At 56.8% G+C, this 27,070-nt stretch overlaps 1 long non-coding RNA gene across 1 annotated transcript; it reads right to left on the reverse strand.

Annotated features, from left to right (window-relative positions):
• Positions 1–17,753: 17,753 nt before the first annotated feature.
• LOC141380686 (uncharacterized) lies at positions 17,754–25,337 on the reverse strand. The gene is made up of 2 exons (XR_012399340.1): positions 25,227–25,337; positions 17,754–19,668 (listed from the first exon to the last, which is right to left on the reverse strand). It is a non-coding gene; the product is annotated as an uncharacterized lncRNA (long non-coding RNA).
• Positions 25,338–27,070: the final 1,733 nt, after the last annotated feature.

A 27,070-nucleotide genomic window follows, 5' to 3' on the forward strand; every position in this document is an offset into this window, starting at 1 on the left:
CCCAGCTAGCTACCCAGGGGTCCACCTCTCTCAATGGACTTGCAATAGAGGCCCCAGGAAGCCCCCTTGCCCTCCACCTGGGGGCCTCTGACCACAGCAAGCTACCCAGGGGCCCACTTCTCTCCCTGGACTTGCAGTAGAGGCCCCAGGGTGCCCGCTGCCCCTCCACCAAGGGGCCTCTGACCCTAGGAATCTACCAAGGGGTCCACAACTATCCCTGGACTTGCACTAGAGGCCCCAGGGTGCCCCCTGGCCCTCCACCTAAGGGCCTCTGACCACAGCAAGCTACTCAGGGGCCCACTTCTCTCCCTGGACTTGCAGTAGAGGCCCCAGGGTGCCCGCTGGCCCTCCACCAAGGGGCCTCTGAACCTAGGAATCTACCAAGGGGTCCACAACTCTCCCTGGACTTGCAGTAGAGGCCCCAGGGTGCCCCCTGGCCCTCCACCTAGGGGCGTCTGACCCCAGCAAGCTACGAAGGGGTCCACCTCTCTCAATGGACTTGCAGTAGAGGCCCCAGGAAGCCCCCTTGCCCTCCACCTAGGGGCGGCTGACACAAGAAAGCTCCCCAGGGGTCCACCTCTCTCCCTGGATTTGCAGTATAGGAACCAGGGTGCCCTCTTGCCCTCCACCCAGGGGCCTCTGACCCCAGCAAGCTACCCAGGGGTCCAAAACTCTCTCTGGACTTGCAGTAGAGGCCCCAGGGTGCCCCCTTGCCCTGCACCTAGGGGCCTCTGACCCCAGCAAGCTACCCAGGGGGTCCACCTCTCTCCCTGGACTGGCAGTAGAGGCCCCAGGGTGCCCCCAGGCCCTCCACCTAGGGACGGCTGACACAAGAAAGCTCCCCAGGGGTCCACCTCTCTCCCTGGACTTGCAGTATAGGCCCCAGGGTGCCCCCTGGCCCTCCACCTAGGGGCCTAAGACCCCAGCAACCTACCCAGGGGGTCCACCTCTCTCCCTGGACTGGCAGTAGAGGCCCCAGGGTGCACCCAGGCCCTCCACCTAGGGGCGGCTGACACAAGAAAGCTCCCCAGGGGTCCACCTCTCTCCCTGGACTTGCAGTATAGGCCCCAGGGTGCCCCCTGGCCCTCCCCCTAGGGGCCTCTGACCCCAGCAAGCTACGAAGGGGTCCACAACTCTCCCTGGACTTGCAGTAGAGGCCCCAGGGTGCCCCCTGGCCCTCCCCCTAGGGGCCTCGGACCCCAGCAAGCTACCTAGGGGTCCACAACTCTCCTTGGACTTGTAGTAGAGGCCCCAGGGTGCCCCCTGGCATTCCACTTAGGGGCCTACGACCCCAGCTAGCTACCCAGGGGTCCACCTCTCTCAATGGACTTGCAATAGAGGCCCCAAGAAGCCCCCTTGCCCTCCACCTAGGGGCCTCTGACCACAGCAAGCTACCCAGGGGCCCACTTCTCTCCCTGGACTTGCAGTAGAGGCCCCAGGGTACCCCTGGCGCTCTACCTAGGGGCTTTATTCCCCAGCAAGCTACCCAGGGGTGTACTTCTCTCCCTGGACTTGCAGTAGAGGCCCCAGGGTGCCCGCTGGCCCTCCACCAAGGGGCCTCTGACCCCAGCAAGCTACCCAGGAGTCCACAACTCTCCCTAGACTTGCAGTAGAGGCCCAAGGGTGCCACCTGGCCTTCCAACTAGGGTCCTCAGACCCTAGGAATCTACCAAGGGGTCCACAACTATCCCTGGACTTGCACTAGAGGCCCCAGGGTGCCCCCTGGCCCTCCACCTAAGGGCCTCTGACCCCAGCTAGCTACCCAGGGGTCCAACTCTCTCCCTGGACTTGCAGTAGAGGCCCCAGGGTACCCCTGGCCCTCTACCTAGGGGCTTTATTCCCCAGCAAGCTACCCAGGGGTCTACTTCTCTCCCTGGACTTGCAGTAGAGGCCCCAGCGTGCCCCCTTGCCCTCCACCCATAGGCCTCTAACCCCAGCAAGCTACCCAGGGGTCCACAACTTTCCCTGTACTTGCAGTAGAGGCCCCAGGGTGCCCCCTGGCCCTCCACCAAGGGGCCTCTGAACCCAGCAAGCTACATAGGGGTCCACATCTCTCCTTGGACTTGCAGTATAGGCCCCAGGATGCCCCCTGGCCCTCCACCTAGGGGCCTAAGACCCCAGAAAGCTACCCAGGGGTCCACCTCTCTTCCTGAACTTGCAGTACAGGAACCAGGGTGCCCCTTGCCCTCCACCTAGGGGCCTCTGACCCCAGCAAGCTACATAGGGGTCCACATCTCTCAATGGACTTGCAGTAGAGGCCCCAGGAAGCCCCTTGGCCCTCCTTCTATGGGCCTCTAACCCAAGCAAGCTACCCAGGAGTCCACCTCTCTTCCTGGACTTGTAGTAGAGGCCCCAGGGTGCCCCCTGGCCCTCCACCTAGGGGCCTCTGACCCCAGCAAGCTACCCAGGGGTCCATATCTCTCCCTTGACTTGAAGTATAGGCCTTTGGGTGCACCCTGGCCCTCAACCTAGGGGCCTAGGACACCAGCAAGCTACCCAGGGGTCCACTTCTCTCCCTGGACTTGCAGTAGAGGCCCCAGGGTTCCCCCTGGCCCTCCACCTAGGGGCCTAGGACCCCAGCAAGCTACCCAGAGGTCCATATCTCTCCCTGGAGTTGCAGTAGAGGCCCCAGGGTGCCCCCTAACCCTCCACCTAGAAGCCTCTGACCCCAGCAAGCTACCCAGGGGTCCACAACTCTCCCTGGACTTGCAGTAGAGGCCCCAGGGTGCCCTCTTTCCCTCCACCTAGGGGCCTCTGACCCCAGAAAGCTACCCAGGGGTCCACCTTTCTCCCTGGACTTGAAGTATAGGCCCCAGGGTGCCCACTGGCCCTCCACCTAGGGGCCTAAGACCCCAGCAAGCTACCCAGGGGTCCACAACTCTCCTTGGACTTGCAGTAGAGGCCCCAGGGTGCCCCCTGGCCCTCCACCTAGGGGCCTCTGACCCCAGCAAGCTACCAAGGGGTCCACCTCTCTCAATGGACTTGCAGTAGAGGCCCCAGGGTGCCCCCTGGCCCTCCACCTAGTTGCCTCTGACCCCAGCAAGCTACCCAGAGGTCCAACTCTCTACCTTGACTTGCAGTAGGGGCCCTAGGGTACCTCCTGGCCCTCCACTTAGGGGCCTCTGATCCCAGCAAGCTACCCAGGGTCCACCTTTCTCCCTGGACTTGCAGTAGAGGCCCCTGGTTGCCCTTTTGCCCTCCACCTAGGGGCCTCTGACCCCAGCAAGCTACCCAGTTGTCCACCTCTCTCCATGGACTTGCAGTAGAGGCCCCAGGGTGCCCCCTAACCCTCCACCTAGAAGCCTCTGACCCCAGCAAGCTACCCAGGGGTCCACAACTCTCCCTGGACTTGCAATAGAGGCCCCAGGGTGCCCTCTTGCCTTCCACCTAGGGGCCTCTGACCCCAGAAAGCTACCCAGGGGTCCACCTTTTTCCCTGGACTTGAAGTAGAGGCCCCAGGGTGCCCGCTGGCGCTCCACTTAGGGTCCTCAGACCCTAGGAATCTACCAAGGGGTTCACAACTATCCCTTGACTTGCACTAGAGCCCCCAGGGTGCTCCCTGGCCCTCCACCTAAGGGCCTCTGACCCCAGCTAGCTACCCAGGGGTCCACTTCTCTCCCTGGAGTTGCAGTAGAGGCTCTAGGGTAGCCCCTGGCCCTCCACCTAGGGGCTTTAGTGCCCAGCAAGCTACCCAGGGGTCCACCTCTCTCCCTGGACTTGCAGTAGAGTCCCCAGGAAGCACCATGGCCCACCGACTATCGGCTTCTGACCCCAGCAAGCTACCCAGGGGTCCACCTCTCTCCCTGGACTTGCAGTAGAGGCTCTAGGGTACCCCCTGGCCCTCCACCTAGGGACTTTATTCCCCAGCAAGCTACCCAGGGGTCCACCTCTCTCCCTGGACTTGCAGTATAGGCCCCAGCTTGCCGCCTTGCCCTCCACCCATGGACCTCTGACCCCAGCTAGCTACCCAGGGGTCCACCTCTCTCCCTGGAGTTGCAGTAGAGGCCCTAGGGTAACCCCTGGCCCTCCACCTAAGGGCTTTATTCCCCAGCAAGCTACCCAGGGGTCTACCTCTCTCCCTAGACTTGCATTATAGGCCCCAAGGTGCCCCCTTGCCCTCCACCTAGGGGCCTCTTACCCCAGGAAGTTACCCAGGGGTCCACCTCTCTCCCTGGAGTTGCAGTAGAGGCCCTAGGGTAACCCCTGGCCCTCCACCTAGGGGCTTTATTCCCCAGCAAGCTACCCAGGGGTCTACCTCTCTCCCTAGACTTGCATTATAGGCCCCAAGGTGCCCCCTTGCCCTCCACCTAGGGGCCTCTTACCCCAGGAAGCTACCCAGGGGTCCACCTCTCTCCCTTTACTTGCAGATAAGGCCCCAAGTTGCCCCCTGGCCCACCACCTATGGGCTTCTGACCCCAGCAAGCTACCCAGGGGTCCACATCTCTCCCTGGACCTGCAGTAGAGGCCCCAGGGTGCCCCTTGGCCCTCCACCTAGACCACTCTCTGCCAAGCAAACTACCCAGGGGTCCACCTCTCTCCCTGGACTTGCAGGATAGGCCCCAGGGTGCCCCCTGGCCCTCCACCTAGTTGCCTCTAACCCCAGCAAGCTACCCAGAGTTCCAACTCTCTACCTTGACTTGCAGTAGGGGCCCTAGGGTACCTCCTGGCCCTCCACTTAGAGGGCTCTGATAACAGCAAGCTACCCAGGGTCCACCTTTCTCCCTGGACTTGCAGTAGAGGCCCCTGGTTGCCCTTTTGCCCTCCACCTAGGGGCCTCTGACTTCAGCGAGCTACCCAGAGGTCCACCTCTCTCCATGGACTTGCAGTAGAGGGCCCAGGGTGGCCCCTGGCCCTCCACCTATTGGCCTCTGACCCCAGCAAGCTACATAGGGGTCCACATCTCTCCTTGGACTTGCAGTATAGGCCCGAGGGTGCCCCCTGGCCCTCCACCTAGGGGCCTCTGACCCCAGCAAGCTAGCCAGGGGTCCACCTCTCTCCCTGGACTTGCAGTATAGGCCCCAGGGTGCCCCCTTGCCCTCCACCCGGGGGGATCTGACTCCAGCAAGCTACCCAGGGGTCCACAACTCTCCCTGGACTTGCAGTATAGGCCCTAGGGTGCCCCCTGGCCCTCCACCTAGAAGCCTCTGACCCCAGCAAGCTACCCAGGGGTCCACAACTCTCCCTGGACTTGCAGTAGAGGCCCCAGGGTGCCCTCTTGCCCTCCACCAAGGGGCCTCTTACCCCAGAAAGCTACCCAGGGGTCCACCTTTCTCCCTGGACTTGAAGTAAAGGCCCCAGGGTGCCCACTGGCCTTCACCTAGGGGCGTAAGACCCCAGCAAGCTACCCAGGGGTCCACCTCTCTCCCTGGACTTGCAGTAGAGGCCCCAGGGTGCCCCCTTGCCCTGCACCTAGGGGCCTCTGACCCCAGCAAGCTACCCAGGGGGTCCACCTCTCTCCCTGGACTGGCAGTAGAGGCCCCAGGGTGCCCCCAGGCCCTCCACCTAGGGGCGGCTGACACAAGAAAGCTCCCCAGGGGTCCACCTCTCTCCCTGGACTTGCAGTATAGGCCCCAGGGTGCCCCCTGGCCCTCCACCTAGGGGCCTAAGACCCCAGCAACCTACCCAGGGGGTCCACCTCTCTCCCTGGACTGGCAGTAGAGGCCCCAGGGTGCCCCCAGGCCCTCCACCTAGGGGCGGCTGACACAAGAAAGCTCCCCAGGGGTCCACCTCTCTCCCTGGACTTGCAGTATAGGCCCCAGGGTGCCCCCTGGTCCTCCCCCTAGGGGCCTCTGACCCCAGAAAGCTACCCAGGGGTCCACAACTCTCCCTGGACTTGCAGTAGAGGCCCCAGGGTGCCCCCTGGCCCTCCCCCTAGGGGCCTCGGACCCCAGCAAGCTACCAAGGGGTGCACTACTCTCCCCGGACTTGCAGTAGAGGCCCCAGGGTGCCCCCTTGCCCTCCACCCATGGGCCTCTAACCCCAGCAAGCTACCCAGGGGTCCACAACTTTCCCTGTACTTGCAGTAGAGGCCCCAGGGTGCCCCCTGGCCCTCCACCCAGGGGCCTCTGACCCCAGCAAGCTACATAGGGGTCCACATCTCTCCTTGGACTTGCAGTATAGGCCCCAGGATGCCCCCTGGCCCTCCACCTAGGGGCCTAAGACCCCAGAAACCTACCCAGGGGTCCACCTCTCTTCCTGAACTTGCAGTACAGGAACCAGGGTGCCCCCTTGCCCTCCACCTAGGGGCCTCTGACCCCAGCAAGCTACATAGGGGTCCACATCTCTCAATGGACTTGCAGTAGAGGCCCCAGGAAGCCCCTTGGCCCTCCTTCTATGGGCCTCTAACCCCAGCAAGCTACCCAGGAGTCCACCTCTCTTCCTGGACTTGTAGTAGAGGCCCCAGGGTGCCCCCTGGCCCTCCACCTAGGGGCGGCTGACACAAGAAAGCTCCCCAGGGGTCCACCTCTCTCCCTGGACTTGCAGTATAGGCCCCAGGGTGCCCCCTGGCCCTCCACCTAGGGGCCTAAGACCCCAGCAACCTACCCAGGGGGTCCACCTCTCTCCCTGGACTGGCAGTAGAGGCCCCAGGGTGCCCCCAGGCCCTCCACCTAGGGGCGGCTGACACAAGAAAGCTCCCCAGGGGTCCACCTCTCTCCCTGGACTTGCAGTATAGGCCCCAGGGTGCCCCCTGGTCGTCCCCCTAGGGGCCTCTGACCCCAGAAAGCTACCCAGGGGTCCACAACTCTCCCTGGACTTGCAGTAGAGGCCCCAGGGTGCCCCCTGGCCCTCCCCCTAGGGGCCTCGGACCCCAGCAAGCTACCAAGGGGTGCACTACTCTCCCCGGACTTGCAGTAGAGGCCCCAGGGTGCCCCCTTGCCCTCCACCCATGGGCCTCTAACCCCAGCAAGCTACCCAGGGGTCCACAACTTTCCCTGTACTTGCAGTAGAGGCCCCAGGGTGCCCCCTGGCCCTCCACCCAGGGGCCTCTGACCCCAGCAAGCTACATAGGGGTCCACATCTCTCCTTGGACTTGCAGTATAGGCCCCAGGATGCCCCCTGGCCCTCCACCTAGGGGCCTAAGACCCCAGAAACCTACCCAGGGGTCCACCTCTCTTCCTGAACTTGCAGTACAGGAACCAGGGTGCCCCCTTGCCCTCCACCTAGGGGCCTCTGACCCCAGCAAGCTACATAGGGGTCCACATCTCTCAATGGACTTGCAGTAGAGGCCCCAGGAAGCCCCTTGGCCCTCCTTCTATGGGCCTCTAACCCCAGCAAGCTACCCAGGAGTCCACCTCTCTTCCTGGACTTGTAGTAGAGGCCCCAGGGTGCCCCCTGGCCCTCCACCTAGGGGCCTCTGACCCCAGCAAGCTACCCAGGGGTCCACCTCTCTCCCTTGACTTGCAGTATAGGCCCCTGGGTGCACCCTGGCCCTCAACCTAGGGGCCTAGGACCCCAGCAAGCTACCCAGGGGTCCACTTCTCTCCCTGGACTTGCAGTAGAGGCCCCAGGGTGCCCCCTGGCCCTCCACCTAGGGGCCTAGGACCCCAGCAAGCTACCCAGAGGTCCATCTCTCTCCCTGGAGTTGCAGTAGAGGCCCCAGGGTGCCCCCTAACCCTCCACCTAGAAGCCTCTGACCCCAGCAAGCTACCCAGGGGTCCACCTTTCTCCCTGGACTTGAAGTATAGGCCCCAGGGTGCCCACTGGCCCTCCACCTAGGGGCCTAAGACCCCAGCAAGCTACCCAGGTGTCCACAACTCTCCCTGGTCTTGCAGTAGAGGCCCCAGGGTGCCCCCTGGCCCTCCACCTAGGGGCCTCTGACCCCAGCAAGCTACCAAGGGGTCCACCTCTCTCAATGGACTTGCAGTAGAGGCCCCAGGAAGCCCCCTTGCCCTCCACCTAGGGGCCTCTGACCCCATCAAGCTACCCTGGGGCCCACCTCTCTCCCTGGACTTGCAGTAGAGGCCCCAGGGTGCCCGCTGGCCCTCCACCAAGGGGCCTCTGACCCCAGCAAGCTACCCATGGGTCCACAACTCTCCCTGGACTTGCAGTAGAGGCCCCAGGGTGCCCCTTGGCCCTCCACCTAGGCCACTCTCAGCCAAGCAAACTACCCAGGGGTCCACCTCTCTCCCTGGACTTGCAGGATAGGCCCCAGGGTGCCCCCAGGCCCTCCACCTAGTTGCCTCTGACCCCAGCAAGCTACCCAGAGGTCCAACTCTCTACCTTGACTTGCAGTAGGGGCCCTAGGGTACCTCCTGGCCCTCCACTTAGGGGCCTCTGACCCCAGCAAGCTACCCAGGGGTCCACCTCTCTCCCTTGACTTGAAGTATAGGCCCCTGGGTGCACCCTGGCCCTCAACATAGGGGCCTAGGACCCCAGCAAGCTATCCAGGCGTCCACTTCTCTCCCTGGACTTGCAGTAGAGGCCCCAGGGTGCCCCCTAGGCCTCCACCTAGGGGCCTAGGACCCCAGCGAGCTACCCAGAGGTCCATCTCTCTCCCTGGAGTTGCAGTAGAGGCCCCAGGGTGCCCCCTAACCCTCCACCTAGAAGCCTCTGACCCCAGCAAGCTACCCAGGGGTCCACAACTCTCCCTGGTCTTGCAGTAGAGGCCCCAGGGTGCCCCCTGGCCCTCCACCTAGGGGCCTCTGACCCCAGCAAGCTACCAAGGGGTCCACCTCTCTCAATGGACTTGCAGTAGAGGCCCCAGGGTGCCCGCTGGCCCTCCACCAAGGGGCCTCTGACCCCAGCAAGCTACCCATGGGTCCACAACTCTCCCTGGACTTGCAGTAGAGGCCCCAGGGTGCCCCTTGGCCCTCCACCTAGGCCACTCTCAGCCAAGCAAACTACCCAGGGGTCCACCTCTCTCCCTGGACTTGCAGGATAGGCCCCAGGGTGCCCCCTGGCCCTCCACCTAGTTGCCTCTGACCACAGCAAGCTACCCAGAGGTCCAACTCTCTACCTTGACTTGCAGTAGGGGCCCTAGGGTACCTCTTGGCCCTCCACCTAGGGGCCTCTGACCCCAGCAAGCTACCCAGAGGTCCACCTCTTTCCATGGACTTGCAGTAGAGGCCCCAGGGTGGCCCCTGGCCCTCCACCTAGGGGCGTCTGACCCCAGCAAGCTACGAAGGGGTCCACCTCTCTCAATGGACTTGCAGTAGAGGCCCCAGGAAGCCCCCTTGCCCTCCACCTAGGGGCGGCTGACACAAGAAAGCTCCCCAGGGGTCCACCTCTCTCCCTGGATTTGCAGTATAGGAACCAGGGTGCCCTCTTGCCCTCCACCCAGGGGCCTCTGACCCCAGCAAGCTACCCAGGGGTCCAAAACTCTCCCTGGACTTGCAGTAGAGGCCCCAGGGTGCCCCCTTGCCCTGCACCTAGGGGCCTAAGACCCCAGCAACCTACCCAGGGGGTCCACCTCTCTCCCTGGACTGGCAGTAGAGGCCCCAGGGTGCACCCAGGCCCTCCACCTAGGGGCGGCTGACACAAGAAAGCTCCCCAGGGGTCCACCTCTCTCCCTGGACTTGCAGTATAGGCCCCAGGGTGCCCCCTGGCCCTCCCCCTAGGGGCCTCTGACCCCAGCAAGCTACGAAGGGGTCCACAACTCTCCCTGGACTTGCAGTAAAGGCCCCAGGGTGCCCCCTGGCCCTCCCCCTAGGGGCCTCGGACCCCAGCAAGCTACCTAGGGGTCCACAACTCTCCCTGGACTTGCAGTAGAGGCCCCAGGGTGCCCCCTGGCATTCCACTTAGAGCCTACGACCCCAGCTAGCTACCCAGGGGTCCACCTCTCTCAATGGACTTGCAATAGAGGCCCCAGGAAGCCCCCTTGCCCTCCACCTGGGGGCCTCTGACCACAGCAAGCTACCCAGGGGCCCACTTCTCTCCCTGGACTTGCAGTAGAGGCCCCAGGGTGCCCGCTGCCCCTCCACCAAGGGGCCTCTGACCCTAGGAATCTACCAAGGGGTCCACAACTATCCCTGGACTTGCACTAGAGGCCCCAGGGTGCCCCCTGGCCCTCCACCTAAGGGCCTCTGACCACAGCAAGCTACTCAGGGGCCCACTTCTCTCCCTGGACTTGCAGTAGAGGCCCCAGGGTGCCCGCTGGCCCTCCACCAAGGGGCCTCTGACCCTAGGAATCTACCAAGGGGTCCACAACTCTCCCTGGACTTGCAGTAGAGGCCCCAGGGTGCACCCTGGCCCTCCACCTAGGGGCGTCTGACCCCAGCAAGCTACGAAGGGGTCCACCTCTCTCAATGGACTTGCAGTAGAGGCCCCAGGAAGCCCCCTTGCCCTCCACCTAGGGGCGGCTGACACAAGAAAGCTCCCCAGGGGTCCACCTCTCTCCCTGGATTTGCAGTATAGGAACCAGGGTGCCCTCTTGCCCTCCACCCAGGGGCCTCTGACCCCAGCAAGCTACCCAGGGGTCCAAAACTCTCTCTGGACTTGCAGTAGAGGCCCCAGGGTGCCCCCTTGCCCTGCACCTAGGGGCCTCTGACCCCAGCAAGCTACCCAGGGGGTCCACCTCTTTCCCTGGACTGGCAGTAGAGGCCCCAGGGTGCCCCCAGGCCCTCCACCTAGGGACGGCTGACACAAGAAAGCTCCCCAGGGGTCCACCTCTCTCACTGGACTTGCAGTATAGGCCCCAGGGTGCCCCCTGGCCCTCCACCTAGGGGCCTAAGACCCCAGCAACCTACCCAGGGGGTCCACCTCTCTCCCTGGACTGGCAGTAGAGGCCCCAGGGTGCACCCAGGCCCTCCACCTAGGGGCGGCTGACACAAGAAAGCTCCCCAGGGGTCCACCTCTCTCCCTGGACTTGCAGTATAGGCCCCAGGGTGCCCCCTGGCCCTCCCCCTAGGGGCCTCTGACCCCAGCAAGCTACGAAGGGGTCCACAACTCTCCCTGGACTTGCAGTAGAGGCCCCAGGGTGCCCCCTGGCCCTCCCCCTAGGGGCCTCGGACCCCAGCAAGCTACCTAGGGGTCCACAACTCTCCTTGGACTTGCAGTAGAGGCCCCAGGGTGCCCCCTGGCATTCCACTTAGGGGCCTACGACCCCAGCTAGCTACCCAGGGGTCCACCTCTCTCAATGGACTTGCAATAGAGGCCCCAAGAAGCCCCCTTGCCCTCCACCTAGGGGCCTCTGACCACAGCAAGCTACCCAGGGGCCCACTTCTCTCCCTGGACTTGCAGTAGAGGCCCCAGGGTACCCCTGGCGCTCTACCTAGGGGCTTTATTCCCCAGCAAGCTACCCAGGGGTGTACTTCTCTCCCTGGACTTGCAGTAGAGGCCCCAGGGTGCCCGCTGGCCCTCCACCAAGGGGCCTCTGACCCCAGCAAGCTACCCAGGAGTCCACAACTCTCCCTAGACTTGCAGTAGAGGCCCAAGGGTGCCACCTGGCCTTCCAACTAGGGTCCTCAGACCCTAGGAATCAACCAAGGGGTCCACAACTATCCCTGGACTTGCACTAGAGGCCCCAGGGTGCCCCCTGGCCCTCCACCTAAGGGCCTCTGACCCCAGCTAGCTACCCAGGGGTCCAACTCTCTCCCTGGACTTGCAGTAGAGGCCCCAGGGTACCCCTGGCCCTCTACCTAGGGGCTTTATTCCCCAGCAAGCTACCCAGGGGTCTACTTCTCTCCCTGGACTTGCAGTAGAGGCCCCAGCGTGCCCCCTTGCCCTCCACCCATAGGCCTCTAACCCCAGCTAGCTACCCAGGGGTCCACAACTTTCCCTGTACTTGCAGTAGAGGCCCCAGGGTGCCCCCTGGCCCTCCACCAAGGGGCCTCTGAACCCAGCAAGCTACATAGGGGTCCACATCTCTCCTTGGACTTGCAGTATAGGCCCCAAGATGCCCCCTGGCCCTCCACCTAGGGGCCTAAGACCCCAGAAAGCTACCCAGGGGTCCACCTCTCTTCCTGAACTTGCAGTACAGGAACCAGGGTGCCCCTTGCCCTCCACCTAGGGGCCTCTGACCCCAGCAAGCTACATAGGGGTCCACATCTCTCAATGGACTTGCAGTAGAGGCCCCAGGAAGCCCCTTGGCCCTCCTTCTATGGGCCTCTAACCCAAGCAAGCTACCCAGGAGTCCACCTCTCTTCCTGGACTTGTAGTAGAGGCCCCAGGGTGCCCCCTGGCCCTCCACCTAGGGGCCTCTGACCCCAGCAAGCTACCCAGGGGTCCACATCTCTCCCTTGACTTGAAGTATAGGCCTTTGGGTGCACCCTGGCCCTCAACCTAGGGGCCTAGGACACCAGCAAGCTACCCAGGGGTCCACTTCTCTCCCTGGACTTGCAGTAGAGGCCCCAGGGTTCCCCCTGGCCCTCCACCTAGGGGCCTAGGACCCCAGCAAGCTACCCAGAGGTCCATATCTCTCCCTGGAGTTGCAGTAGAGGCCCCAGGGTGCCCCCTAACCCTCCACCTAGAAGCCTCTGACCCCAGCAAGCTACCCAGGGGTCCACAACTCTCCCTGGACTTGCAGTAGAGGCCCCAGGGTGCCCTCTTTCCCTCCACCTAGGGGCCTCTGACCCCAGAAAGCTACCCAGGGGTCCACCTTTCTCCCTGGACTTGAAGTATAGGCCCCAGGGTGCCCACTGGCCCTCCACCTAGGGGCCTAAGACCCCAGCAAGCTACCCAGGGGTCCACAACTCTCCTTGGACTTGCAGTAGAGGCCCCAGGGTGCCCCCTGGCCCTCCACCTAGTTGCCTCTGACCCCAGCAAGCTACCCAGAGGTCCAACTCTCTACCTTGACTTGCAGTAGGGGCCCTAGGGTACCTCCTGGCCCTCCACTTAGGGGCCTCTGATCCCAGCAAGCTACCCAGGGTCCACCTTTCTCCCTGGACTTGCAGTAGAGGCCCCTGGTTGCCCTTTTGCCCTCCACCTAGGGGCCTCTGACCCCAGCAAGCTACCCAGTTGTCCACGTCTCTCCATGGACTTGCAGTAGAGGCCCCAGGGTGCCCCCTAACCCTCCACCTAGAAGCCTCTGACCCCAGCAAGCTACCCAGGGGTCCACAACTCTCCCTGGACTTGCAATAGAGGCCCCAGGGTGCCCTCTTGCCCTCCACCTAGGGGCCTCTGACCCCAGAAAGCTACCCAGGGGTCCACCTTTTTCCCTGGACTTGAAGTAGAGGCCCCAGGGTGCCCGCTGGCCCTCCACTTAGGGTCCTCAGACCCTAGGAATCTACCAAGGGGTTCACAACTATCCCTTGACTTGCACTAGAGCCCCCAGGGTGCCCCCTGGCCCTCCACCTAAGGGCCTCTGACCCCAGCTAGCTACCCAGGGGTCCACCTCTCTCCCTGGAGTTGCAGTAGAGGCTCTAGGGTAGCCCCTGGCCCTCCACCTAGGGGCTTTAGTGCCCAGCAAGCTACCCAGGGGTCCACCTCTCTCCCTAGACTTGCAGTAGAGTCCCCAGGAAGCACCATGGCCCACCGACTATCGGCTTCTGACCCCAGCAAGCTACCCAGGGGTCCACCTCTCTCCCTGGACTTGCAGTAGAGGCCCCAGGGTGCCCCCTGGCCCTCCCCCTAGGGGCCTCGGACCCCAGCAAGCTACCAAGGGGTGCACAACTCTCCCTGGACTTGCAGTAGAGGCCCCAGGGTGCCCCCTGGCTTTCCACCTAGGGGCCTACGACCCCAACTAGCTACCCAGGGGTCCAACTCTCTCCCTGGACTTGCAATAGAGGCCCCAGGGTACCCCTGGCCCTCTACCTAGGGGCTTTATTCCCCAGCAAGCTACCCAGGGGTGTACTTCTCTCCCTGGACTTGCAGTAGAGGCCCCAGCGTGCCCCCTTGCCCTCCACCCATGGGCCTCTAACCCCAGCAAGCTACCCAGGGGTCCACAACTTTCCCTGTACTTGCAGTAGAGGCCCCAGGGTGCCCCCTGGCCCTCCACCCAGGGGCCTCTGACCCCAGCAAGCTACATAGGGGTCCACATCTCTCCTTGGACTTGCAGTATAGGCCCCAGGATGCCCCCTGGCCCTCCACCTAGGGGCCTAAGACCCCAGAAACCTACCCAGGGGTCCACCTCTCTTCCTGAACTTGCAGTACAGGAACCAGGGTGCCCCTCGCCCTCCACCTAGGGGCCTCTGACCCCAGCAAGCTACATAGGGGTCCACATCTCTCAATGGACTTGCAGTAGAGGCCCCAGGAAGCCCCTTGGCCCTCCTTCTATGGGCCTCTAACCCCAGCAAGCTACCCAGGAGTCCACCTCTCTTCCTGGACTTGTAGTAGAGGCCCCAGGGTGCCCCCTGGCCCTCCACCTAGGGGCCTCTGACCCCAGCAAGCTACCCAGGGGTCCACCTCTCTCCCTTGACTTGCAGTATAGGCCCCTGGGTGCACCCTGGCCCTCAACCTAGGGGCCTAGGACACCAGCAAGCTACCCAGGGGTCCACCTTTCTCCCTGGACTTGAAGTATAGGCCCCAGGGTGCCCACTGGCCCTCCACCTAGGGGCCTAAGACCCCAGCAAGCTACCCAGGGGTCCACAACTCTCCCTGGTCTTGCAGTAGAGGCCCCAGGGTGCCCCCTGGCCCTCCACCTAGGGGCCTCTGACCCCAGCAAGCTACCAAGGGGTCCACCTCTCTCAATGGACTTGCAGTAGAGGCCCCAGGAAGCCCCCTTGCCCTCCACCTAGGGGCCTCTGACCCCATCAAGCTACCCAGGGGCCCACCTCTCTCCCTGGACTTGCAGTAGAGGCCCCAGGGTGCCCGCTGGCCCTCCACCAAGGGGCCTCTGACCCCAGCAAGCTACCCATGGGTCCACACCTCTCCCTGGACTTGCAGTAGAGGCCCCAGGGTGCCCCTTGGCCCTCCACCTAGGCCACTCTCAGCCAAGCAAACTACCCAGGGGTCCACCTCTCTCCCTGGACTTTCAGGATAGGCCCCAGGGTTCCCCCAGGCCCTCCACCTAGTTGCCTCTGACCCCAGCAAGCTACCCAGAGGTCCAACTCTCTACCTTGACTTGCAGTAGGGGCCCTAGGGTACCTCCTGGCCCTCCACTTAGGGGCCTCTGATCCCAGCAAGCTACCCAGGGTCCACCTTTCTCCCTGGACTTGCAGTAGAGGCCCCTGGTTGCCCTTTTGCCCTCCACCTAGGGGCCTCTGACCCCAGCAAGCTACCCAGAGGTCCACCTCTTTCCATGGACTTGCAGTAGAGGCCCCAGGGTGCCCACTAACCCTCCACCTAGAAGACTCTGACCCCAGCAAGCTACCCAGGGGTCCACGACTCTCCCTGGACTTGCAGTAAAGGCCCTAGGGTGCCCTCTTGCCCTCCACCTAGGGTCCTCAGACCCTAGGAATCTACCAAGGGGTCCACAACTATCCCTTGACTTGCACTAGAGCCCCCAGGGTGCCCCCTGGCCCTCCAGCTAGGGGCCTCTGACCCCAGCAAGCTACCCAGGGGTCCACCTCTCTCCCTTGACTTGAAGTATAGGCCCCTGGGTGCACCCTGGCCCTCAACATAGGGGCCTAGGACCCCAGCAAGCTATCCAGGCGTCCACTTCTCTCCCTGGACTTGCAGTAGAGGCCCCAGGGTGCCCCCTAACCCTCCACCTAGAAGCCTCTGACCCCAGCAAGCTACCCAGGGGTCCACAACTCTCCCTGGTCTTGCAGTAGAGGCCCCAGGGTGCCCCCTGGCCCTCCACCTAGGGGCCTCTGACCCCAGCAAGCTACCAAGGGGTCCACCTCTCTCAATGGACTTGCAGTAGAGGCCCCAGGGTGCCCGCTGGCCCTCCACCAAGGGGCCTCTGACCCCAGCAAGCTACCCATGGGTCCACAACTCTCCCTGGACTTGCAGTAGAGGCCCCAGGGTGCCCCTTGGCCCTCCACCTAGGCCACTCTCAGCCAAGCAAACTACCCAGGGGTCCACCTCTCTCCCTGGACTTGCAGGATAGGCCCCAGGGTGCCCCCTGGCCCTCCACCTAGTTGCCTCTGACCACAGCAAGCTACCCAGAGGTCCAACTCTCTACCTTGACTTGCAGTAGGGGCCCTAGGGTACCTCTTGGCCCTCCACTTAGGGGCCTCTGATCCCAGCAAGCTACCCAGGGTCCACCTTTCTCCCTTGACTTGCAGTAGAGGCCCCTGCCCTCCACCTAGGGGCCTCTGACCCCAGCAAGCTACCCAGAGGTCCACCTCTTTCCATGGACTTGCAGTAGAGGCCCCCGGGTGGCCCCTGGCCCTGCACCTAGGGGCGTCTGACCCCAGCAAGCTACGAAGGGGTCCACCTCTCTCAATGGACTTGCAGTAGAGGCCCCAGGAAGCCCCCTTGCCCTCCACCTAGGGGCGGCTGACACAAGAAAGCTCCCCAGGGGTCCACCTCTCTCCCTGGATTTGCAGTATAGGAACCAGGGTGCCCTCTTGCCCTCCACCCAGGGGCCTCTGACCCCAGCAAGCTACCCAGGGGTCCAAAACTCTCTCTGGACTTGCAGTAGAGGCCCCAGGGTGCCCCCTTGCCCTCCACCTAGGGGCCTAAGACCCCAGCAACCTACCCAGGGGGTCCACCTCTCTCCCTGGACTGGCAGTAGAGGCCCCAGGGTGCACCCAGGCCCTCCACCTAGGGGCGGCTGACACAAGAAAGCTCCCCAGGGGTCCACCTCTCTCCCTGGACTTGCAGTATAGGCCCCAGGGTGCCCCCTGGCCCTCTCCTCAGGGGCCTCTGACCCCAGCAAGCTACGAAGGGGTCCACAACTCTCCCTGGACTTGCAGTAGAGGCCCCAGGGTGCCCCCTGGCCCTCCCCCTAGGGGCCTCGGACCCCAGCAAACTACCTAGGGGTCCACAACTCTCCTTGGACTTGCAGTAGAGGCCCCAGGGTGCCCCCTGGCATTCCACTTAGGGGCCTACGACCCCAGCTAGCTACCCAGGGGTCCACCTCTCTCAATGGACTTGCAATAGAGTCCCCAAGAAGCCCCCTTGCCCTCCACCTAGGGGCCTCTGACCACAGCAAGCTACCCAGGGGCCCACTTCTCTCCCTGGACTTGCAGTAGAGGCCCCAGGGTACCCCTGGCCCTCTACCTAGGGGCTTTATTCCCCAGCAAGCTACCCAGGGGTGTACTTCTCTCCCTGGACTTGCAGTAGAGGCCCCAGGGTGCCCGCTGGCCCTCCACCAAGGGGCCTCTGACCCCAGCAAGCTACCCAGGAGTCCACAACTCTCCCTAGACTTGCAGTAGAGGCCCAAGGGTGCCACCTGGCCTTCCAACTAGGGTCCTCAGACCCTAGGAATCTACCAAGGGGTCCACAACTATCCCTGGACTTGCACTAGAGGCCCCAGGGTGCCCCCTGGCCCTCCACCTAAGGGCCTCTGATCCCAGCTAGCTACCCAGGGGTCCAACTCTCTCCCTGGACTTGCAGTAGAGGCCCCAGGGTACCCCTGGCCCTCTACCTAGGGGCTTTATTCCCCAGCAAGCTACCCAGGGGTCTACTTCTCTCCCTGGACTTGCAGTAGAGGCCCCAGCGTGCCCCCTTGCCCTCCACCCATGGGCCTCTAACCCCAGCAAGCTACCCAGGGGTCCACAACTTTCCCTGTACTTGCAGTAGAGGCCCCAGGGTGCCCCCTGGCCCTCCACCAAGGGGCCTCTGAACCCAGCAAGCTACATAGGGGTCCACATCTCTCCTTGGACTTGCAGTATAGGCCCCAGGATGCCCCCTGGCCCTCCACCTAGGGGCCTAAGACCCCAGAAAGCTACCCTGGGGTCCACCTCTCTTCCTGAACTTGCAGTTGTAGTGGCAATTTCCTTTAAGGAGGCGCTCTCGGTGGTCAAGAAACAAAGTCTTACCCGGGATGTCTTTTCAAAGCTTTTATTCTTTGCAAAGAAGGTCACAGTCATACAGCAACAACAGTTTCTGCAGAGTGAGACAATGAAGCAAAGTGTGCTCATCCTTTTATCTGGGTTGTGCTGCTTACGAGGTCAACTCCAGTTCAACCCAAACCACACATACCACGACAGGTGTGAAAACCATCCTGCTGCTTCCCTGTCATATATCACACAGCCCATGCCCCTTACCCCTAACAAATGTTCATCTTAAAGCTAATTGGAAAGATAAGGACCACGTGGTCACATACGGGAATGTAAGGCTGTATAAATAAAAGTACACTGTGAACACAAGTGACTTTTCACACATCTAAAGATGAGGAGTAAGCAAGTTTTCACTACACATGTTCATCTAAAAATGAATTTCCATTACAATTCCTCTCTTTTTATCATTCATTGATAACTCACTATTAAATTCATTTTTCAATTGAATACAAAATCACACTGATTACAAAAATCATTTAACAGGTTTCTGCACACATCAAATACACTAGAGATGTTTAAACACTCTTCTTAATAGTTTCCCCATTAAGATTTATCTTTCAAAACATCCCTCTTCCCTGGGAGCCGGGCTAAACGAATAATCACTGTTATTGCGCTCCCGATCGAAATCGGACCCTCAGTCACCCCTCAGAGGTTCAAATCCGAGAAATTGCCTGTTTTTTTTCACATTATTGATTTGTTTACACAACAAAATTCTAGAAACATTTCTTCAATTAGTTAAAAATTATTAACACTCTACAGCAATTCATCAATAACACTCATGAACATAGGAACACGTTGTTTCTGTACTCTTAAACATATATCACATTTACACCCTTCTCTCAATTTTCATGTAAATGATCACTCTTTTGAGATTTGTTACAGAACATATATAAGCAAGCAGATAGTTATCTTAAATTTCAAAAAATCTGGTTCGTTAATATTTTCCCAATTAAGTAACAGCCGTCACCTAAAATATTGTTCTCAGTTGTTTACAGTTTTTCCTTATCCATTTCTATGTAGCTGCTGCTATCATCAAAGTCATAATCAAAATCTTCACCCATGTCAATATTCATACCCTCTTCATTCACGGCCACTCTTATCATCTGATGGGATGTTGTAGGTGTAATCAGTCTGTCCACTGTCCATAATACAAATCTGAATATACATGGCAGACAACATAATATCACTACACCCATCCCCAATACAGGTAACACCACAGTAAAGGCCCAGTAGATCCAGTTTCCCCACTTAAATGACAGCCAATCTAGCTCTGGGTTGCTAACTTTCTTAGGTTCTTTTACGGTCATTCTCATGTGGGTCACAATGTCGGAAATGTTTTGCTGTAATCAGGTTAATTAAGGTGACACTAGCTGCAATGCCAGTGTTGTTCTCCTCAGACCACACATTCCTTGCACACGGAATGGATGCTAGCGAATCTTTTCATCCATCTTCAGATCCTTATGTGATGGTCAAGCACAGCTTATTCACCTCTCTTTTGGTCGTCTTCTCCTCCGTCTGATTGCTGCTTGGTGTTGTATTAAGAAGTTACTGTTTCACACACACCTCTTGAGTTGTTGTTGTTTCTCCCCAGCTGTGACCTTGCTTCCCTCAGATAACATCCTGCTGTTTTCCTTCAGATGGTTTCAGAGCCCCTCTTTCTCTCCTACTCCCTCGTGGAATCCTCCTCAGGAGATGGAATTTTCCTGCAGTGGCCATCATGCACCCACGTTGCGCGCTCTGCGACCTTCACCACCGTCTCAGTGATCAATAACACTTGAAATGGACCCAGCCAGCGCTTTGCTCTCCAGCTCTTTCTCCTCAGGTCCCTGATCACCACGAAATTGCCAGGCCTCAGACTGTGCAGTGGTCTCTCAGCAGCCTTCCCCTGTGCAGCCTTTACCTGCACACAAACATTGGACAACACATGAGACATATCTTACAGTAATTCAACATGTCATTCTCACACACATCTGTTGAGGGCAGCTGCTGTTTTCCCCCATTCACACCTACGCGCGGTGGTTTACCAAAGAGAATTTCAAACGGGCTCAAATTCATTTTTGATCTTTTTCTCATTCTCATGTACATCAGGACAATGGGTAGAGCTTGAACTCATGTAAGCCCTGTGTCTTCACAACATTTTGCCAATTTGTTCTTCAGTGTTACATTTTCTCTTTCAACAGCGCCTCCTGAAGCCGGATGGTAACTGCAATGTGTTCTCAAATCAATTTCCAAATATTGGCCCACTTGTTTGATTGCTTCATTAACAAAATGAGTACCATTATCTGAACTTATTTTTCGTGGTATTCCCCATCGCGGTACAATTTCAGTCAGTAACGCTTTTGCTACCGCAGCCGAATCTTGTTTTGAGGTTGGGAAAAACTTCAACCCATTTTGACCACATGTCAACCATCACCAAACAGTACCGTTTCCCATTACATGGGGACAATTCAATGAAATCCATCATCAAATATTCAAATGGCCTTGTTGGAGGTGGATGAGATGATTGTGGGACTTCTATCGCTCTGGCCACATTATGTGTGTTGCAAATTACACATCGTCTACAGAAATTGTCCGCAAATGTAGTGAACCCCTTTGTGAACCACAGTTCATTCATTTGCGCAACCATTGCTGTTTTTGACGCATGATCTTTACCGTGAAGTAATTTCGCATAATGTTGGAAAAATGTTTTGGTAAACACGCCTTGCCCTCAGCACACATCCACACATTATCTTTCATCACACAGCCAGACTGTCTCCACTTGTTTTTTTTTTTTTTCTCCAGCCCCGTCGCGAAGGTCTGCATGTCCTGCAAAGAAGAACACACGTCATTGTTATCATCAGCAGATAGCAAAGAACATTCGCAGTAATCCTTGTCTCGTGATGCCGCGACTTTTGCTGCTCTATCTGCTCTGGAGTTACCTGCAGAAACAGAATCTTTATTGTTAGTGTGCGCTGCGCATTTACAAATGGCCAGTTTGTCAGGTAGTAAAATCGCATCCAGCAGCGCTGCCACTAAAGGAGCATTGAGTATTGGTCGACCATCAGATTTTAGAAATTTTCTGTGTTTCCACAGAGCCCTAAAATCATGAGCTACCCCAAATGCACATCTTGAGTCAGTGTAAATTGTAGCCTCTTTTTTTTTGCCATTAATTTACATGCCTCTGTCAACGCCACGAGCTCTGCGGCCTGTGCAGAATAGTGCCCTGGCAATTTCCCAGAGGTCACCACATCAAATTCAGTTGTTACAGCGTAACCAACTTTATTCTGGCCTGTTTGTGGATCTTTAAACGCTGAACCATCCACAAAGAGGACATTGTTACAATTTTCAAGTGGTTCGTCAGAAAGGTCAGGTCCTGGTGTACACACCTGTTCAAGTGCTGTTAAACAACAATGATGCTCTTCCCCATCTTCCTCAGTAGGAAGAAGAGTAGCCGCATTCAAACCAGTACATCGTTTAACAGTCACATTTGGCATATCTAACAAGATAGTGTGATATCTCAGCCAGCGGGCTGTTGACAGATGCGATGTTTTTTGTTCTTGGAGAATCATGGACACAGAATGTGGCACCATCAGTATCAATTCAGAATACCCAACAAAATCTCTTGAAGCCATAACAGCTTTTTCTGCAGCCGCCACTGCTCTTAAGCAACGTGGCAGGCCTGCTGCTATGGGGTCAAGTTTGCTCGAAAAATAGGCCACAGGTCGCAATCTACCTCCATGATCCTGTAGGAGCAATGACGTCATGAACCCATTTCTCTCATCTACCATCTGAACAAATGGTTTTGTTGGTACAGGCAAACCCAATGCAGGGGCTTCAGCCATTTGTAATTTCATGTTTACAAATGCCTGCTCTGCCTCTGTCGTCCACCCTAGTTTGTCAGTGGATTTCATCCCCTTCCCTATTGTTAGGGCTCTCAGGGGTTGTTCCAAAATTGCATAATTTGGAATAAATGTGCGACAATATGAACACATACCCAAAAAAGACAACATTTGTTTTTTCGTTAGAGGTTTTGGTACATTTTTTATACCACTCACCCTTTTTTCAGACAGAGATTTGCTGTGTGGTGTAATGACGTGCCCCAAAAATGTTACCTTTTGTTTAACAAACTGCAATTTTGTCAAACTGACTTTGTGGCCCTCCTTAGCCAAATGCTAGGAGAGTCACAGTGTCTTTCACACACGTCTCTTCATTTTCAGCACATATCAACAGGTCATCAACATACTGTAACAAAGCAGTTCCAGCTGTCAGGGTCAAAGATTTCAAACTTCTTAACAACGCTTCATTCTATAAAGTTGGAGATGCTGTAAAACCCTGACACAGACGTGTAAAAGTGTAGCCTTTACCATTAAAATTGAATGCAAACCAAAACTGGCTGTCTTTGTCAACTGGCACACTGAAAAATGCATTTGCCAAATCAACCACTGAATAAAATTGTGATTTTTCAGGAATTTGTAACAAAATTGTGTACAGATTTGGAACTAATGGAGCCCTTTGTTTGACAGCTGCATTTACTGCTTGCAAATCTTGTACAAAACGCCATTCTGTAGGCATCCCATTATCCCTTATCTTTTTTACAGGAAAAATAGGGGTGCGAACCTCAGAATTGTTGCATGGTACAATAACACCCTGTTCCAGTAAAGCCTCAAATACTGGGGTAATGCTTTCAATGGCTTCCCTTTTCAAAGGATATTGTTGTTGGCAGGGTCTGTAATCAGATTTTGCAGTGATTGTAACTGGCTCACAACCTTTAATCAAACCAACATCATATTTGCTTTTAGTCCACAGTTTGCTTGGTATTTCTGCTAAAGCTGGGTGTATGTCTGCAGCATTAAAGTCAACCATGCAAGAATTCTTCACGCACACTTTGTCAATAGCAGTCACAGTTCTTGAAACAGCTGTTTCAGTTTCACTGTCCACCCGAAAAACTCTCGAGCTCTCGGTCCATTCTAACCCTTTCTCTCTACTCTCAGATAGGCCTAAATCAGCCCAAGACTGATGTTTACCCTTGCAAACCGACATGTGTGCTGACATGAGATAGAATGAAAGCTGCTTTTCTGACAGAGACACTGAAACTGCACACAGACTATCCTTTTAGTACATTTTCTCTAAAATCAACGTTTCATTCACATTTGTCTCAAACCAAGCTTTCTCAAATTCCTCATCTGTAAATTACGACATGTGACGTGCAATGCAGTTCACCAAGAGACATATCAATGTCAAAAGGTTTTACTCAATCTTTAGCCAATTTGCAGATTACATCAGCCCATTGATTGTTTTCAATGAGTCTGTGATTCAACCAGCAAACAACAAAATTCCTCCTTTTTTTTTTTTTTTTACTCTCACACCTGAGAAGTCTGCTGTTAGAACAAAGTTTAATTTACACAAAATATCCCCTCCAATGAGTGGTATCAGACATTTTGGCAAACAAACAAATGCGTGGTTGAAAATTTTACCCCCCTCTGTCTCACAGGTCAGCGGAGCTGTAAATCACTCGATCACTGTATGACCAGATGCAGACAGAGACTCGTGAAATTTGTTTTTCAAAGGTATTTCACACTGTAGGTCACATGGTCGTATGCAAGATCTGCTAGCTCCACTATCAGCTACAAACTCAACCAATGTATTCTTAATCAACATAGAATATTTTGGCATATTTAAAAAATGCTTCACTAAAAAAAAACAATGCCATTTCATCAGAAAAATTATCAACATTACTGTGATCAAAATTACAGTGGGAAATGCAAGCTTTTTCTTTTTTTCATTGCAGAGAGCCAAAAGTATGTCAGTGTATGTGAATATGTGTGTATCAAAATGTGTCTGCATTTAAACTTGTTAGTAAAAATATGTTCACTTTCCTTTACTGTAGCTGTTGGCTGCTTGCCCAGACCCTCTCCGTTCTGCTCTTCCCTCTCCGCACATCAGCTCCTTTGTTGGTTTGCACCTTTCGGGTCAATCCTTGACCAAAAGTCCATCTCTGTGGCAAGCGCAGACATTTGGTACAGTTTCTCGTCATGTACACCACAGGCTCTGCAGATTTAATCGCCATCCGTCACATTCCAGTTTCTCCATCTTCTGGTATCTTTCTCACCCTTGACACCTTTGTTGCCTTTGAATTTGCGATATCTTTGGTTGTCAGGTCTTGGTTGGATCTTTGGTTGGCCACTTGTATCAGAGCCATGCACAGCTCCCTTTCCGCTTTCTTCTAGTCTTGCTCTTGCTTCACTGTCAGCTTGTCTTCAGCATGTTGAGCACACAGCAGTATGTCCGTTAAATGTCCATTTCTCCAGTTCAAACAGATGTCCTCCACTTGCTTGAGGTGGGAATTTCGTTGGTGCGGTCGGAGGTCTTCTGGGATAGTAGCAGTTGAGGTCTGGGTCAGTTCTCAGGGCTCACAGCTCAGCCACGGGATAGTGATGGTACGGCGGTACATGTATGGAAACAAATGTATAGAAAAGATTAGTAATGCTAATTAATCTTTCATTAACACTTTCACATTTTTCACTTGCTTTTTCCTTCACTTTATCTCCTTCATTCTTTTCCCTACATGCCACTTCTTCATTCTCTTCCCTACATGCCAGCTGCCTCTGCAGCATTTTCCTCTTTGCCTCTTATCTGCCTTTTTGAGCCAACAATCAACAGTGTCTCCACACGACACACACACATGCCTTTCACAAAAACAACCTGCTTTTCCTTCTGCCTTCTCAATCAACTCTTTCATTTTGTTTAACCTAGTAACACTCAACATTCCCTTTCCCTCAGAAACTTGTGATACTTTATTAGTTTTCCTATATCTTGCATGCTTTTAAAAAAAAAAATTTCCATATAATTTTTTTTTCCATATTCCAAAACACCGGTTTATCATATTTTCTCACCTTGCTTTGGGACCTCCCCATGCTGGCAATGATCTCTCCCCTGGACTTTGTCGGTACCTATTAATCTGTCGGACGTCTCCAACAGATTTCGACTTTTCACCTAAAATCGAAAAGTTAAGCTATGCAGCTCTAATTTCGTGGCCCCCAATTTCAACCCCCTTTTAGAAGTAAATCGCTTGGCCCCTGATTTCAACCTCCTTCTGGAAGTAAATCGCACAGCCCGGATTTCAACCTCTTTTTTTGGAAGTAAATCGCACAGCCCCCTGATTTCAACCCCCTCCCGGGAGTAAATCGCAGTTAGCTAGCCAAACGTATTAAAAAGGTCTTGATCTTAGTCAGGCGCCAGATCTCACTTGTATAAGGTCTTGATCTCAGCTAAACGCCAGATCTCACTTGTAAAAAAGGTCTTGATCCCCGCCTGATGTCAGATCTCACTTGTATTAATCACGCCGCTATCCCACAGAGACAGACCCACCAGCATGGTGATGACCCAAATTGCAGTAAAAACCCTTTTAAATTGCCTAATCAAATGCCCAAAACTTGTTAAATTTCTTTTTTAACAATAAACAAAGAATTTGTTTCTTACCAGAGAGTTCAGATGCCACTGAGTTCTTTTTCCCAGATGTCAGTGGGGTTCTTCTCCGAGCCCGGCGGTCGGCCCCTCAACCCTCAACCAAGCGGGGCAGGGCTGTGACACAAAGTCCCAGGATGATCAGTCACCGTCCGCAGGGTCCGGAAAAGTCCCTCCAAGACATCCCACTTCTGACACCAAATTGTAGTGGCAATTTCCTTTAAGGAGGCGCTCTCGGTGGTCAAGAAACAAAGTCTTACCCGGGATGTCTTTTCAAAGCTTTTATTCTTTGCAAAGAAGGTCACAGTCATACAGCAACAACAGTTTCTGCAGAGTGAGACAATGAAGCAAAGTGTGCTCATCCTTTTATCTGGGTTGTGCTGCTTACGAGGTCAACTCCAGTTCAACCCAAACCACACATACCACGACAGGTGTGAAAACCATCCTGCTGCTTCCCTGTCATATATCACACAGCCCATGCCCCTTACCCCTAACAAATGTTCATCTTAAAGCTAATTGGAAAGATAAGGACCACGTGGTCACATACGGGAATGTAAGGCTGTATAAACAAAAGTACACTGTGAACACAAGTGACTTTTCACACATCTAAAGATGAGGAGTAAGCAAGTTTCACTACACATGTTCATCTAAAAATGAATTTCCATTACACAGTACAGGAACCAGGGTGCCCCTTGCCCTCCACCTAGGGGCCTCTGACCCCAGCAAGCTACATAGGGGTCCACATCTCTCAATGGACTTGCAGTAGAGGCCCCAGGAAGCCCCTTGGCCCTCCTTCTATGGGCCTCTAACCCAAGCAAGCTACCCAGGGGTCCACCTCTCTCCCTTGACTTGCAGTATAGGCCTCTGGGTGCACCCTGGCCCTCAACCTAGGGGCCTAGGACCCCAGCAAGCTACCCAGGGGTCCACTTCTCTCCCTGGACTTGCAGTAGAGGCCCCAGGGTTCCCCCTGGCCCTCCACCTAGGGGCCTAGGACCCCAGCAAGCTACCCAGAGGTCCATCTCTCTCCCTGGAGTTGCATTAGAGGCCCCAGGGTGCCCCCTAACCCTCCACCTAGAAGCCTCTGACCCCAGCAAGCTACCCAGGGGTCCACAACTCTCCCTGGACTTGCAGTAGAGGCCCCAGGGTGCCCTCTTGCCCTCCACCTAGGGGCCTCTGACCCCAGAAAGCTACCCAGGGGTCCACCTTTCTCCCTGGACTTGAAGTATAGGCCCCAGGGTGCCCACTGGCCCTCCACCTAGGGGCCTAAGACCCCAGCAAGCTACCCAGGGGTCCACAACTCTCCTTGGACTTGCAGTAGAGGCCCCAGGGTGCCCCCTGGCCCTCCACCTAGGGGCCTCTGACCCCAGCAAGCTACCAAGGGGTCCACCTCTCTCAATGGACTTGCAGTAGAGGCCCCAGGAAGCCCCCTTGCCCTCCACCTAGGGGCCTCTGACCCCAGCAAGCTACCCAGGGGCCCACCTCTCTCCCTGGACTTGCAGTAGAGGCCCCAGGGTGCCCTCCTGGCCCTCCACCTAGTTGCCTCTGACCCCAGCAAGCTACCCAGAGGTCCAACTCTCTACCTTGACTTGCAGTAGGGGCCCTAGGGTACCTCCTGGCCCTCCACTTAGGGGCCTCTGATCCCAGCAAGCTACCCAGGGTCCACCTTTCTCCCTGGACTTGCAGTAGAGGCCCCTGGTTGCCCTTTTGCCCTCCACCTAGGGGCCTCTGACCCCAGCAAGCTACCCAGAGGTCCACCTCTCTCCATGGACTTGCAGTAGAGGCCCCAGGGTGCCCCCTAACCCTCCACCTAGAAGCCTCTGACCCCAGCAAGCTACCCAGGGGTCCACAACTCTCCCTGG

Source organism: Danio rerio, chromosome 24 (assembly GCF_049306965.1).
Source record: "Danio rerio strain Tuebingen ecotype United States chromosome 24, GRCz12tu, whole genome shotgun sequence".
Taxonomy (NCBI): domain Eukaryota; kingdom Metazoa; phylum Chordata; class Actinopteri; order Cypriniformes; family Danionidae; genus Danio; species Danio rerio.